This window comes from Gossypium arboreum, chromosome 2, assembly GCF_025698485.1.
Source record: "Gossypium arboreum isolate Shixiya-1 chromosome 2, ASM2569848v2, whole genome shotgun sequence".
Taxonomy (NCBI): Eukaryota; Viridiplantae; Streptophyta; class Magnoliopsida; order Malvales; family Malvaceae; genus Gossypium; species Gossypium arboreum.
The window spans coordinates 79,607,939-79,624,608 of record NC_069071.1 but is presented as its reverse complement, the minus strand read 5'-3'; the positions used below and the strand labels follow the sequence as shown (position 1 = coordinate 79,624,608).

The 16,670-nt window shown below is 35.6% G+C and overlaps 1 non-coding gene across 1 annotated transcript; it reads right to left on the bottom strand.

The window, feature by feature from the left end:
* Window positions 1-15,722: 15,722 nt before the first annotated feature.
* LOC128289802 (small nucleolar RNA R71) lies at window positions 15,723-15,829 on the bottom strand. Its single transcript, XR_008279446.1, has one exon. It is a non-coding gene; the product is annotated as a small nucleolar RNA R71 (small nucleolar RNA).
* Window positions 15,830-16,670: the final 841 nt, after the last annotated feature.

Genomic DNA, 16,670 nt, shown 5'->3' with positions numbered 1-16,670 from the left:
TATGAGTTTCTTGTGATGTTGTTTGGTTTGACGAATGCTCCTGTGGTATTTATGGATTTGGTGAATAGAATTTTCAGACATTATTTAGATAGATTTGTGGTGGTGTTTATTGATGATATTCTGGTATACTCCCAGATGAAACTAAACATGTTGATCATCTAAGAATTATGTTGCAAACTCTACGTGAGAAACATTTATATGCCAAACTCAATAAATGTAAATTTTGGTTTTGAGAAGTTGGTTTCCTTGGACATATAGTATCTGCTGAAGGCATCAGAGTGGTCCCGAATAAAATTTCAGCTATTGTTAACTGGAAACCACCTAAAAATGTGTTGGCAGTCAGAAGTTTTCTGGGATTAGCCGGTTACTATCAAAGATTTGTGTAAGGTTTCTCGATGATAGCCTCTCCAATGACTCGTCTGTTGCAAAAAGATTTGAAATTTGACTAGTCTAATAAATGTCAGCAAAGCTTTGACAGATTAAAAGCCTTGTTGATTGAAGCACCTGTGCTAGTTCAGCATGAGTCAGGTAAAGAATTTGTAATTTATAGTGATGCATCCTTAAATGGTTTAGGCTGTGTATTGATGCAAGAAGGTAAAGTAATATCTTATGCTTCTAGACAACTAAAACCACATAAAAGAAATTACCTGATACTTGATTTTGAGCTAGTAGCTATTGTATTTGCATTGAAAATTTGGCAGCATTACTTGTTTGGTGAAAATTTCATATATTTATGGATCACAAGAGCTTAAAGTATCTGATGGCACAAGAAGACTTGAATCTGAGGCAGCGTAGATGGCTTGAGTTATTAAAAGATTATGATCTAGTTATTGACTATCATCCTGGAAAAGCCAATGTGGTTGCTGATGCTCTGAGTAAAAAATCCCTGTTTGCCTTACGAGCAATGAATACTTGATTGTTGTTATTTAATTATGGTTCAATCATAGCTATGTTAAAAGCTAAAATGATGTTTTTCAGTAAATTTCTGAGGCTTAGAAAAGTAATGATAAACTACGAACTAAATGGGTATAATGTGAGTTGAATTCTGATTCAGAATTGCAAATTAGGTCTGATGATTGCTTGTTATTTAGAGGAAAAATATGTGTACCGAGGAATTCAAAACTTGTACAGAAATTTTGAACGAATCTCATAATGGTACTATGACTATTCATCCAAGAAATAACAAAATGTACAATGATTTGAAAAAGATGTACTGGTGGCCAAGAATGAAACAAGATATTTCTGAATTTGCATCTAAATGTTTGATATGTCAACAAGTCAAAGCTGAACATCAGGTACCTTTAGGATTACTACAACCAGTTATGATACCAGAGTGGAAATGAGAAAGAGTTACTGTGGATTTTGTATTGGGACTACCCTTTTCTTTAAAAAAGAAAGATGCCATCTGGGTAATTGTTGACCATTTAACAAAGTTTGCACACTTTATTTTGATACGTATGGATTTCTCTTTGGGTAGATTGGCTAAATTATATGTTCCCGAGATTGTCAGACTATATGGAGTGCTAGTTTCCATTATTTTAGACAAAGATCCTCGGATTACATCTCGATTCTAAAGCAAATCACAAGAAGCTCTGAGTACACATTTACATTTCAGTACTACATTTCATCGTCAGACAGATGGTCAATATGAACGTGTAATATACATTTTAGAGGATATGCTCCGGGGTAGTGTTTTGGAATTTGAAGGTAACTGAGAGAAATATCTACCTTTGGTTGAATTTTCATTTCATAATAGTTATTACTCAAGCATTAAAATGGCACCATATAAGGCTCTGTATGGTCGTAAATGTAGAACTCCATTGACTGGAAAATGCTCAATGAGAAAAAGATACACGGAGTTGATTTAATCCGTGAGACTGAAGAAAAGGTAAAGGTGATTCAGAATAGTTTAAAAGCAGCCTATGATTGTTAAAAGTCTTATGTTGATCTGAAACGAAAAGAAATAGAATTTTAGGTCGGTGACAAGGTATTCTTAAAAGTATCACCTTGGAAGAAAGTTCTCTAGTTTGGTCGAAAAGGAAAATTGAGTCGATGGTTTATCAGACCATATGAGATTACTGAACGAATTGGACCTATCACATATAGGCTGGCATTACCACTAGAACTCGATAGAATTCACAATGTTTTCCATGTATCTATGTTACAACGATATCGATCAGATCCCTCACATAACATTTCTCTGACAGAAGTTGAAATTCAGCCTGATATGACTTACAATGAGGAACCAATTAAAACTTTGGCACGTGAGACGAAAGAATTAAGAAACAAAAATGTGGATTTAATAAAAGTTCTTTGGCAACAAAATGGCACAAAAGAGGCTACTTGGGAACCGAAGGATACCATGAGAAACCAATACCCGAACCTTTTTACTGGCAAGATTTTCGAGGACGAAATTTTTTAAAGGGGGAGAGTTGTTACAACCCATTTTCAGTGAAATCGAAATAGTGGTTTTGGGGCCACAAATCCGAGTCAGAAAGAAAAATTATTTTAAAGTTATTGCATGGTCTTCATTATGATAGGAATGTTATATGAAAATTTTGATAAGAAAGTTTTTACCGATTTCATGATCAATTATAGAAAGGACCAAATTGCATAAAAATATAAAAGTTGAATTCTAGTAGTTAGAAGGATTAAATAGCTATGGAATTCAAAACTTGAGGTCCTTATATGGTAATTAGACCATTAAAAAAAATTAGTAGATATTTATGATGATTCATCCATGGAAAATTAGAAAAAGAAAAGGACTAAATTGGAAAGTGGAAAAATTAATGGATGATAAAAAAATTAAATAGAAATATCATAATATTATTATCATCTTCTTCCCCAAAAATACATGGAAACCCTAGGAAAGAGAAAACAAGCTTTCTTGGTTTAATTGGGTAAGTAATCTTGTCTCGTTTTTAGTAATTTTTATATTTCCGAGTCCTAAATAGCTTAATCTATCTATTTTGGGGATTAATTTGTAAAGATATCAAAGTATAGAAATTTTTCCATAGATGTAAATGCTAAAATTTTGAAATATATGGTAGAAAATGAAAGGTTGTTGATAGATAAACAACTTTTGTAAAGTGAATTTTTCATGAAATTGTGATTTAGGGACTAAATTGTTAAAATGTAAAATTCATGGTTTGAATTTTATGAAATATATGTGCTGTAAATATTATATGTAAAAATCGGTTAGCTTGGAATAAGAATTAAATTGCATAAATTTCATTTTCTGAGCCTAGGGACAAAATCGTCATTTATGAAAAGTATAGGGGCAAAATAGTAATTTTTCTTAGGATGTGAGTTGAATTAAATTGAGTATGAAATGGATGAAATTGATGTTAAAATCATTTATATAGATCTTGAAAGACCTAATACTTAGTTGGATCGAGGAAAACAAAAAGTTTCGGATTAGTAGATTCTCATATACGAACAAGTATCAAGGTAAGTTCGTGTAACTAAATTGTGTACATTTATATGTTTGAATTAAATGTTGTATATGGGAATTGTATATTTTCCGTGTATATGAAATTGATTGAATATCTGATAATGCCTGATAAATGTTAAGTCCCGTTTGAACAAATGAAAACAGATGGATACAAGTTTCCCGTAATGGTTGTGGTTTTCCATATATTGCAGACATGTCATAACTCAAAAGAGCATCCCATATTAGCCCTCTATTCCTGTTAAAGGTTCTTGTGAGCTTCCCGTTATAGCTCTTCGGAGCATCTCGATAGATTGTGATCCTATATTTTTTGTGAACACACCTTAGCTTTTATGAGCATCCGGATTATAGGCTCTTCATAAGCTTCCTGTTAAATTGGCTCTTAGTGAGCTTCCCAGTAGTATTCGCTTGAACTTCCCGATATATGGCTATCCGGAGATTCCCGTTACATGGCTCTTTGTGAGCTTCCTAATAGGCTATTCGTGAGCTTCTCGATATGGTTCTTTGTGAAATTTCTGATTATGGCTCTTATGAGCTTCCTGTTATATAGCCCAGATAAGCTTCCCGATAGGCTCTTTGTGAGTTTCCAAAAATGGCTCTATGTGAGTTTCTCGTTATAAGGCTTGAGAGTGTGCTTCCCTATTATGTGCTCTAAAGAGTACCTCCGTATACGAATTGATGTATCAATGATAAGTACATGTTATGTTTTACCAGGGTATCCATGATATTTCAATGATTCAGCGGATAAATCTCTTGATATGAGAAAATATGAGAATTAAATGAATTATATTTTGAATATCCCTGAAATACCTGGAAATGGAAGTATGATGAGCTCATCTCTGTTTACTTGATAATCATATAAAATTTCATGGCTAACTTGTTTGGTGTGAGCATGTGTCTAGGCAATTGGTCATATAGTTTCGGATGCATGTTTGTATGTTCACTTTAAATGAATATGATTGGTAAGTTAATTTCCTGTTATACAAACTTACTAAGCATTAAATACTTACTCTATTTTGTAGTACTCGAAAGCTCGTAAAGGTTGGAGAACGGCCGGGATATCATCACACTATCCTCCAGCTTATTTTGGTATAAATAGGAAACTTACTTTAGGATAATGGCATGTATAAGCTAGTGGTGATAAGTAAGAGTATGTAAATGTTTTGGTTGTAATTAGCCATTGGAACGGCTAGTGATAACATATTTAATAGATTTATGCATGAAGTTATATCATGTTTGGTATGTGAGTATGCTTGAATTAGTAACTTAGATATAATCACACTGGGGTAAGTATATAATTAAAAAGGGGTAAGATGAATACTTGAAAGTGTGAGCAAACATGTCATGTGTAAAACTTGAATATTAGTTTGATTTATATGCTTTGAATTGGTTGTTGAATATATTGAAGTGTTGATGTAGGTGAAAGGTAAAAATGGTGAGAAATAAGGCTTGGAAAATGGCCTTATTTTATCCATACAAGCGTGTGTATCAATCGTGTGTGACACACAACCATACGCACTGGCGTCTGTCTTGGCCGTGTGAATCCTGCACCTATTTCTAAAATTTAAATTATCCACACAGCCTAACATACGGACATGTGGCTAGCCGTGTGACCCAAGTTAGTAGCTACCCTAAATTGAACATGGGCTGGGACACGATTGTGTGCCTCACATCGAATGCCCACACGGCATAAGACACAGGCGTGTTATTGGTCTTGTGAGCCACAGGGCCTAGCCATACGGGCGTGTGTCCCTTGCACCTAACAAAAATTTTGAGATTTTGCAAAATTTTTTATGTGATTTTGGTTTAGTCCCGACTCGATTCTAATATGTATTTTGGGCCTCGAGGATTATATAAGGGACATTATGATTGATTATGCTTGATTTTCGAAAATGAATAGTAAATGACATAAATTAATTGTAACTGAATTATAAACTCTGGTAATGCTCTATAACCCTATTCCAACGACGGATACAGGTTAGGGGGTGTTACATTGTGCTTGATGAATGGCTAAATTTTTTATGGTAAGATATGATTTTAAGATGAGATAAATAAGCATTTGGTGGTTTGATTTATGATTGAATGTTGGTATTTGTCATCTTCAATTTGAAGGATGATTGAATGAATTTTACTTGTGGTACATGTTTTGATTGGAAGGTTGTTGTATATGTTTGAATTGTGGTGCCAATAAGGGCACATTGGTTAGGCACATAGGCTGGTTGTGAAATGGTATATTTTAGCATGTTTAGTCACATTTTGAATATGTTTGAATGTTGGTTATTGCATAGTTTGGAGCCCACGCATTTGAATGTGAAATAACTTTTGTTTTGAAGGTAGGTTTGGGCATACATGGCCGCATGCCCTACACAGTCATATGACATGGTCATGTGGTTGTTTAATTTTTGGTGCAGGATTGTCCACATAGTCTCAGAGAGTTACATGGCCTGGCGACACTGCCATGTGACCCTGAGTTACATAGGAAAAAAATATTACACGATTTGGCCACATGACCATGTTCTTGAGAAATGCAAGTTGAACCTTGTCACACAGCTGTGTGACCCCTATTTACAAATTTTACTCAATTTTTGTAAAAGTTTCAATTTAACCCAGATTTGATCCTAATTTGTTTTAAATGTTTAATAAGCTCAATTTAGGCCCAAATTGATTTATTAGCATGGAAATGATTGATAATGAATTATTTGGTTACTATTAAATGCTTTTATGAAAATTGTTCAATGTTTATTGTTGTAACACCCTATAGCTTGGGTTGGGTGACTGAACCAAGTATAGGGTTGTTACATTTATTTTAAATTTCTCAATATAAAAATAGCCCTTTGTATAAGGCTCTCCAAGAGGTCAAATCTTGATTCCGAAACAAAGGTAATATCACCTATTACTTGCAACACCCCTAACCTGTATCCGTCGCCAGAATAAGGTTACAGAGCATTACCGAAATTTACAAAACAACTAAAAATATTTCATGACGTTTACTATTTGTATCTGAAAAAAATCATACCATCCCTTGATTGGACACTCGAGGCCTAATTTAAGCTTTAGAAACAAGTCGGGACTAAACCAGAATCTCAGAGAATTTTTCACAAAATTAAAACTTTTTCTCATATATAGGGGTCACACGCTCGTGTGAGTAAGCCGTGTACCTCACACGTCCAGATGACATGCCTATGTCTCAGGCCGTGTGGGCATTTGATCTGAGGTACACGGCCATGTTCCAACCCGTGTCCTTTGTGCTACATGGCCTGCCACACGCCTGTGTGCTAGGCCATGTGGTCATTTTAATTTTCATAAATTAGGTGCAGGTTTCACATGATCAAGACACATGTTCGTGTTCTAGGCCATGTATCTCACACGGCTGAGACATACACCCGTGTCTCTACCTGTGTGCCTAATTCTGAGCAATTTATTTCTCAATTTTAGGATACAAGGGACACACATGTGGTTTGGCCGTGTGTCTTAATTGGGTAAGTATTCTTATCCCGGTTTTAGTAATTTTTATATTTTTGAGATTGGAATAGCTTACTTTATCTATTTTTGGGATTAATTTGAAAAGTTATCAAAGTATAGAAGTTTTTCAATAGATGAATATGCTAAAATTTTGAAATTTATGGTAGAAAATGAAAGGTTTTTATCGATAAACAACTTTTACAAAGTGAATTTGATGAAATTATGATTTAGCGACTAAATTGTAAAGATGTAAAAGTTATGGAAAATTTTTGAATTTTGTGAAATACATATTTTGTAAAAGTTATATGAAAATTTTGATTTGGCTTGGAATAAGGATTAAATTGCATGAATTTTATTTTTCGAGCCTAGGGACAAAATCGTCATTTATGAAAAGTATAGGGGCAAAATAGTAATTTAACCTAAGATGTGAATTGAATTAAATTGAGTACGAAATGGATTAAATTGATGTTAAATTCATTTATATAGATCCTGAAAGACCTAATATTGAGTTGGATCGAGGAAAACAAAAGTTTCAGATTAGTAGATTTCGTATATGAACAAATATAAAGGTAAGTTCGTGTAACTAAATTGTGTACATTTATATGTTTGAATTAAATGTTGTTTATGTGAATTGTATAATTTTCATGTATGCAAAATTGATTGAATATTCGATACCCGATAAATGTCAAATCCCATTTGAATAAATGAAAGTCGATGGATACAAGACTTCCCGTATTGGTTGTAGTCCAGCATATGTTGCAGACACACCACAGCTCTTATGAGCGTCCTATTATAAGCCTTCTCGAGCTTTTCATATATGGTTATTGCGAGCTTCCCAATAATAACTCTTCGAAGCGTCCCAATAGGTTGTGATCCTACATTTGTTGTGGACACACCTTAGCTCTTATGAGCATCGTTTTTTGTGAATTCCTGTTAAATTGGCTCTTTGTGAACTTCTTGATATTTGCTACCCAGAGCTTCTCGATATGGTTCTTTGTGAACTTTCCAATTATGCTATTACGAGTTTCCAATTATATAGCACGGATAAGCTTTCCGATGGCTCTTTACGAGCTTCTCGAAATGGATCTGTGTGAGCTTCCCATTACAAGGCTCGAGAGTGTGTTTCCCGATTACGTGCCCCAATTGGGTACCCTGGAAATGGATTGACGAATTATAGTAGTGTACACTAAAATGTACTATATGAGAGTATCCATCGATATTTCAAATAAATTCAATGAGTAAAGTTTTGACATGGCTAAACTGAAGTTGAAATGATTTGTCATTAAAGTGTACATGTAATACTGAATAATGATATGGAAAGCATATGTATATGAAAGATATTAAATGAAAAACTCATCCATGTTCTTGGTATTATGTAAATTATTTGACTAACATGATTGGTGAAGTTGTGTTTTAGGCTATAAGCCAAATTGCTTGGATGCATTATTGTGTACTTATCTTAAATGTAAATATATGGTAAGTTAAATTCCTATTATATGAACTTACTAAGCATTAAATGCTTACTAGGTTTTCTTTTCTTTGTTTTATAGTGCTCGGAAGCTCATAAGGTTGGAGATCGGTCGGAGTATCATCACACTATCCACCAGCTTATTTTGGTATAAAGAAAAAAATTATTTTGACATAATGGCATGTATAAGCTAATTTTACAAATGATGATATGGAAATGGATGTTTGTAATCTAGCCATTGGAATGACTAGTAATGTTATATTTTGGTATGATAATATAAAGTTATATCATGTTTAATACATACATGTATAAGGTATGGTTAGATTGAATTAAGGTAAAATATATATATTCTTATAAAAAGGTAAGTTTGACTATATCAATGTATATAATGTTATACTATACTTATTAACGATGTTTGCTTAGTTTCATGCTTGAAATTGGTGGGTATATATGTACAAGTATTATTGTAGGGTATTGGAAAATTTCGGTGAGAAATAAGGCTAGGAAATGGCCTTATTTTGTCCAAACGGGTTGACACAAGAGCAAGTGTCTTGATCGTGTGTGACACACGAGCAAGTGTCTTGATCGTGTGTGACACACGGCCTTGCACATGGGCATGTGGTTTGGCTGTGTGTCCCCTGCATCCTAAAATTGAGAAACAGAATGCTCAGAATTTGGTACACGACACGGGCGTGTGTCTTGACCGTGTGAAACCTGCACCTAATTGTGAAAATTAAATTGACTACACGGTCTAGCATACGAGCATGTGGCAGGCCGTGTGGCACAAGTCAAAGAGTTACACGGGTAAGGAAACAGGCTGGAACACGGCCGTGTACCTCACATCGAATGTCCACATAGTTTGAGACATGGGCATGTCATCTGGCCGTGTGAATCACATGGCATACTCACATGGGCGTGTGACCCTTGTATATGAATTTTTTTTTTAAAATTTTGTGAAAAATTCTCTAAAATTCCCGTTTAGTCCTGACTTTTTTCTAAAGCTTAAATTGGGCCTCAATGGTCCATTTAAGAGACGGTATGATTATTTTTGGATATGAATAGTAAATGACATGAAATGTTTGTAGTTGTTCTGTAAATTTTGGTAATGCTTCGTAACCCTGTTCTAATAAGGGATACGGGTTAGGGGTGTTACATTTATTGGTATTAGAGCTACTGTTTAGCTGATTCTCAAACTAGCATAACAAGTACAAGTTTAGCTATACATGCCATTATATAATTTGTAACAACGTGATATCTTATGACCATTTTAAATGTGTTTTTCATATAGTAATGTCATCCAACCAAGTTAGAGCTAGATCCGAGGAAGCTGAGAGCAATGCTCCAGATTCAGTTCAAAGAGCTACATCTAGTAGTAGAAGGTCCAAATCTGAGGGTCGAGGTGAGGAGGCAAAAAAAGCCTTCTTTCAAATGATGAATAAGTGGTTTACAGAATTGATAAGAGCAAATCCTACTGTACAACAACCTCCCCCTCCTACTCCTCAAGCAGTTCCTAAGATGCCACAAGGTGCTGAACTTGTTAGAATTATTAAGCCTCTAGTAGATAAAATCCATAAATATGAGGCAGAAGAATTTAAGGCTACTACCGAAGATGATCCAAAAAGGGCTGAGTTTTGGTTAGAAAATACCATCAGAGTTTTAGATGAACTATCATGTACACCAGTTGAATGTCTGAAATGTGATGTATCATTGTTAAAAGATTCGACTTATCAGTGGTAGAATACTTTGATTTTTGTTGTGCCAAGAGAAAATGTTACATGGGAGTTTTTCTAAATGGAATTTAGATAGAAGTATATTAGTTAGAGATTTTGTAATGCCCCAAAATCCTAAGTAATTATTTTTTTCTTTTTGTGTTACACAACTGTTTGTCTGCTTCAGTGGTTATGTGTTCTGGGATCTTGGCTTGTTCAAAAGTTTTTTTTTAAAAGAATAAACCCTGTCTCTAGTCAGTAGGCTTTTAAAATAAATATGGGTAAAACATGACAGAATGGGCCTACTGGTCTAAGGGATATGTGGCATGTTGTTGTTGCCTGAGGACTAAGGTTCGAATCCTGGTTGGTGCAGTGGAATGTTTTATTTTGCTGCTGTGCCGTGGGAGTGTTGTAGTTTGACCGAAACACTAAAGTGTTTGAGGGGAATTTGAATTAGGTGGTTGAGAGAGGAGTGGTCGATTTTGAGTGATTTGAGGAGGAATTTGTGGTACTTTGAAAGAAGGGGGAATGTAGTGCCGAATTTGAACTCTTGCTCAGAGAATTTTGGCTGAGGTTGGTGTGGTTGGAGGAGTCAAGTGAGGGGATTGTTTAGAGGTCTTGCTGATTTAGGAGTCTCATTTTTGTCAAAATTGGTCATAGCTCACCCTTTTTGCTCTTTGGTGCAGAACTTTTGTTTATGATTTTGCTTCACACTCGTTGGTTTTTGGTTGCATTTTTCCTTGCTGGGAAGCTGAATTTTGCTAAGGACTTCCAGTGTCACTCAGTTTTGGTTTTGTTTTCAATTTTACTCTTCCTTTCAAGTCCCTTACCCACCGATTTTCCTTTTTCTCTCTCTTTTCCAATTAGTTTTCCCTCTTTGACAAATTACTTTTTCTTCTTTTCCCCTCTCTCAATCGGTCTACTTTGGCCGAATACTCTCCCCTTCTTTTCTTTCTCTCGATTCTTTTCTTCTTTCATATTTTGTGTTGGCCGAATACTCCATCTCAGGTTCGAGTGCATGCTTATTATCTTTTCCTTCTTTTTCTACCGTAATAGTCTGTTACCTAACACCTTGCTTTTGCTAGGGGTGTGGTTGTGATACATGTGCTGTCGGCTTTTGTTTGGGGTGTGGGCCAATTGTTTCTTCTCCTATTCTGAGTTTGGCGCATTTGGTAAGTTGTTATACGGTTGGTGCAAACTGTTGGTGTGATCAATAATGGTTTAGGTTATTAAGTTTCGGTTGTATTTTAGGTTATCTCTAAATGGGTTTGTAATCGGTCTCTTGCAACAGATTAAGTGTGTGATCCTCAATCGATCAACCAAGGCAACAGATAAGTAACCTTTTTGATAAGTGTTATAAAAAGGGATTGTTAATCCTGTTGTTTAAGGGACTGATGGTGTGTCGTGTTTGTACCTAGGTTTGGAGCACTTGTAGACTATTTGCGCCAGAATCAATGAGCCATGACGCTACACAGGCGTGCACTCGCTGGTGCGGTGGTCCGTGTGACTAATCATGGGTGTTTGATCGTTAAGGCCGACCATGAGCGATTTCATGGGCTGAGGTCATTTTGGGCCAAACTGGGCCGTGTGCGCCCCACGGGCATGTGGGCCCCACACGGGTAAACCACAAAGTCATGTGGAGAATATTAGGCTAGGCTGTGTAACCGACACGGCCAAGGCCATTTCTGGGCTCGCAATATGGGCCGTGGGCCCATTTTCACTGTTTGACTGTTAAGGTTGCACGGGTCACCCGAGACGACTGTGGACCTACTGTTGGGTCGGTAATGTACCTGAACCTCTAATTGGTAAAATGACTATTATGCCCCTATGTGATAAAATGACTGATATGCCCTTATGAGTTGTAAGATTATATTTGAGCATGCCTTTTTAAACATATTGAATACATATATGATATTATGACATAATGCATGATATGTTGCATAGGGATAGGTTTTATTATGATTGGAGGAAGTGTACTGTACTGGCAGCTCTGCTGCAAATACTATTTAGTGCCGCAACCGGCACTACTTGGAGTGTAGGGATGGGTGGGTTGATTATATCCCCACGTGGAGTGCAGGGTTGGACAGAGATGGAGTGTAGAGGATGGTTGGGTGGGATCTCTTGATTGCATATCTGTTCTGTACTGTCACTGACATGGGCTCTGGCCCAAACTGATACTGATATTATAATGGGCTAAAGCCCTAATTGGGACTGAAGCATTTCTAAATTGGGCTTAAGCCCAGACTGTATATGCTCACTATTTGTTTATTTGATATGGGATTACACATTGAGTGTCCATAACTCACCCATCTATTTTTCTGTACAAGTAATCCCCAGACTTAGGCAGATCGGTGCTACTAGGGACTCAAAGGTGGATTTTTAAATTACAAGTAATTTTATTTTGCGTATTTTTGTTGTAATAAGGCCTCTATGGATTTTTACTTCAATTTGGGTTTTTATTTGTTTTGATTTATAACTGCTAGCAGTAGGGGAAAACACGGGTTTTCCAAAAAGATAAATGCTTTTCAAAAATACCATGAAAACGTAACTTGTTTTAAGAGATTCTGCAAGAATTAACGTTTTAAAAAAATTAATGACGTTTTAATATGATTAAATTTTTGCCAAATGACTTACATTTTGTAAATGAACGATACATCCTAAAAGCAACGTTAAGATCACAAAGAGGTTAAATATAGAATGGGTTTTTCAACGATATCTCTGTAACAACCCGATGTAGACCCTAATAGGAAAGGTGTTTTTGGGACCACGAATTCGAGTCAGAAAAATATTTTAAAATTATTTTCTGTGTTTATTTTGTGTGAATTTATATCTGTGAAATTTTCGTGATTTAATTTTGTCGTTTAGGTATCCAATTTAATAAAAAGACTTAATCGTGTAAATTAAAAATTTGATAGTTAAAAGCATAAGGGCCAAATTGTTAGTGGCTTTCTAAGTTGGAGCTTTTATGTTGTAAATAATCCATTTGAGTTGGTAATGGCCGGTTATGTCCTTGATTGATACATTTTAATATTAAATAGTAAAGGTTAATAAGGTAAAATAATGATAAGTTAATATATGATATAATATGTGATAATTAAAATAGGTGTTCATATTATTATATCATTGCCGAAACTAAAACAAGAAAGAAAAAGAAAAGAAATCCTAGGTTCGGTTTCTTTTCAAGCTCAATCAAGGCAAGAGTTCAGCTCGATTTTTGATAATTTTTACGTTTTTGAGATCGTTGCTTCGAGTACTGCAAAACTCATGCTTGAATTTTTTTTTTGGTGAATATTTTAAGTTATGCCATTGTTGAGAGCTTGTGATTTTTGTTGTTTGATGATGAAATATGAAAGATATGTTTTAGATTAACATATTTTGTATTGGAGTTTTTGATGATTTTGAGTTATTGGGACTAAATTGCAAAAAATAATAACTTGAGGGACTAAAATGTGAAATTAATTAAATATATGGATGATAAACGCCAAATTATACATAGTTTTACCCCAAATACTTAGCATATTTATGGATGTATACTACTAAATTTGTGGATTTTAGTGCTCTTAATCCGGTTATTTCATGTTTTGTACTCAGGAGCGCACCAAGAGTCAAAAGGAGCCAACAACGAGCTAAAAAGGGGCAAAACAGACCAAATCGAGAAGATCACACGGCCTAAGCCTTGCTACACAGGCTGCTCACACGCCTGTGTCCTTCGAGGGTGTCGACCACGGCTCGTACAATTCACACGGCCTAGCCATTGACCCACATGACTGTGTGCAATTTAATGGATCAAACATGACCTGGCAAACACGTCATACGGCCGTGGCACATGGGCGTGTCCCTTTTTCAAAAAGTTGTATTTTATACGGAAAAGGGTACTTAGGGAGGAAGAAAGCTAATCCAAAGCCTATATAAACACCCTAAGTGTGACCTAATAAGGGGGCCTCTTCCAGAACTTTTCTAGAATACAGAACCATACGCCAGGAATTACTTGAAGAGAGCCAGACGATCCATCCCAAAAGCCGGAGCTATTCCAAGACTGAAGATCTCTCTCAGAATTCCTTTAGAGGTCTTAGAGTTTTCTTCATGTTTTGTTATTTTTATACTTTTGAGATGTACTCTTATTTTATTTTGAACTAAACCACTTAGATATCTAAGGGGGATAAAACCTATGATGGATCTTGTTATTATTATCTAAACTGTATAATAAATACTTGATTTGTTCTTAATTATGTGTTCTTAATACTTGAGTTAATATTCCGGGTATTAATTCATGATTTGATGTGCTTATGCAGAGGAGGAATAGACCCTACCTATGAGTAGATTTGGCTTAATTAAGCGGAGTTGATCGAATGCTTAGAAATAGGGTTACGAGATTTTGCCGGATTAGGGTGAAACCTAATATGGGAGTCCATAGAGTGATTTACTGCTTCCCTAGGGGTTTTAATTAAGAAAGAAATTTTGATTAATTCAACTGAGGGTTAGACGTTATTAGTCTCGAAAGGGATAATAACATAGGTTAGGGAATCTCACGGATCAAGTTAAGTGAATAAATCGTCTGGTTCAGAGTCAGATAACAAGTGGAATTTAGGTGGATTCCTCCTTGGGTGTCGTCTTTATCAATTGCTTTTCTTCAAGTCTTTTTTCCAAATTTTCTCTTTGCTTCAATTAAATTAGTTAATTAGTTTAGATAATTAGTTCAATAAACAAACCCTTTTATTCTTAGGCTAGATAATAAAAAGATAGTTATTACTAGTACTTTTGGGTCCCTTGGGTACGATATCCCGGTCTTGCCATTACTATACTATTGTTCGATAGGTGCGCTTGCCTTTTCGTCGTGATAATAGTTAGTCTAGGTTTGATCTTCATTATAAATATTTATTACTTGTTACGAATCACGCGATCAAGTTTTTGGCGCCGCTGCCGGGGATTCAAAATATTATGAACGCTAAATTTTTATTACTTTAGCCATTTATTTTTCTTGCAATTTAATTTTAGTTTATTATTATTATTATTATTTATTAATTTACTTATTTTTTCTCTTGGCAGGTTTTTATAGTTTATGACTAGAAGAAACCCGTCAGGACCATTACTTTTTGACGAAGAAATCGATCGCACAGTTCGTAGAAATTAAAGAGAAATAAGGTGTAGCTTAAGATACATGGAGAACGAGCGAGAAGACGATACTCAACCCCCAAATGATGAGATAGCTGAAAACCAAGGCAATCAGCTACCTCCTGCAATTGCGGCTAATCAAAATCCTGCTCCACGTACTATGTATGATTATGCTAAACTTTCTTTAACAAGAACTGAATCTAGCATAGTTAGACCTACTGTAGCTGCAAATACTTTTGAATTAAAACCTAACACTATTCAGATGATACAGTAATTTGTTCAGTTTGATGGTTTGCAGGATGAAGATCCCAACGCTCACTTAGCAAACTTTTTAGAATTTTGCGATACATTTAAAATCAATGGCGTTTTATATGATGCCATACGTCTTCGGTTGTTTCCCTTTTCACTGATAAACAAAGCTAAACAGTGGTTGAACTCGTTACCACGAGGGTCTATCACTACTTGGGAACAAATGACTGAGAAATTTTTACTAAAATATTTTCTGCCGGCTAAAACGGCTAAATTACGTAATGATATCTCTTCTTTTGTGCAGATGGATTTAGAAACACTTTACGATGCATGGGAGAGATACAAGGACTTACTGAGAAGGTGCCCTCACCATGGGTTACCGCTTTGGCTTCAAGTACAAACATTCCACAATGGCCTGAATCCCTTGACTCGACAAATGGTTGACGCAACTGCTTGTGGAACCATCAACAGTAAAACACTGGAAGATGCCTATGAATTTATAGAGAAGATGTCACTGAATAACTATCAGTGGCAAGTTATGAGGACAAAGCCAACGAAAACAGCCAGTGTTTATAACATCGATTTAGTCACTATGCTCTCTAATCAGGTAGAACTTCTCAATAAAAAGATTGACGGTTTACTTGGTTCTACGCAGGTACATCCAGTAATGAGGTGTAACTCAAGTGGCGGAGGTGTGCATACAGAATAGCAATCCTTCAATCCTACAACTGAAGAAGAACAAGTCAACTATATGGGTAACAATAACTTCTGATCTCAAAATAACCCATACAGTAATACATATAATTCAGGTTGGAGGAACTACCCAAATTTCTCCTGGGGTGGTCAACGAAATCAAAAGCCACAAAATCCTTAGGGTTTTCAACAACCACCTTATCAACAAGAGAAGAAACCAAACCTTGAAGAGATGCTTTCTAGATTCATCTCGGTGTCAGAAACCCATTTCCAAAATACCGAGACAGCACTTAAGAATCAACAAGCATCGGTCCAAGGACTTAAAACTCAGATAGGTCAGCTATCCAAACTAATCTCCAAACAACCACAAGGTAGCTTACCAAGTAACACTGAACCTAATCCGAGGGAACACCTCAATGCAATTAGTACTCAAAATAAGGAAGGATTCATTGCACCGGAGCCAGAATTACAGTAAGACAACGCGATGAACAAAGGTCGAGAAGAGGTAAACGATAATGATCCTAAA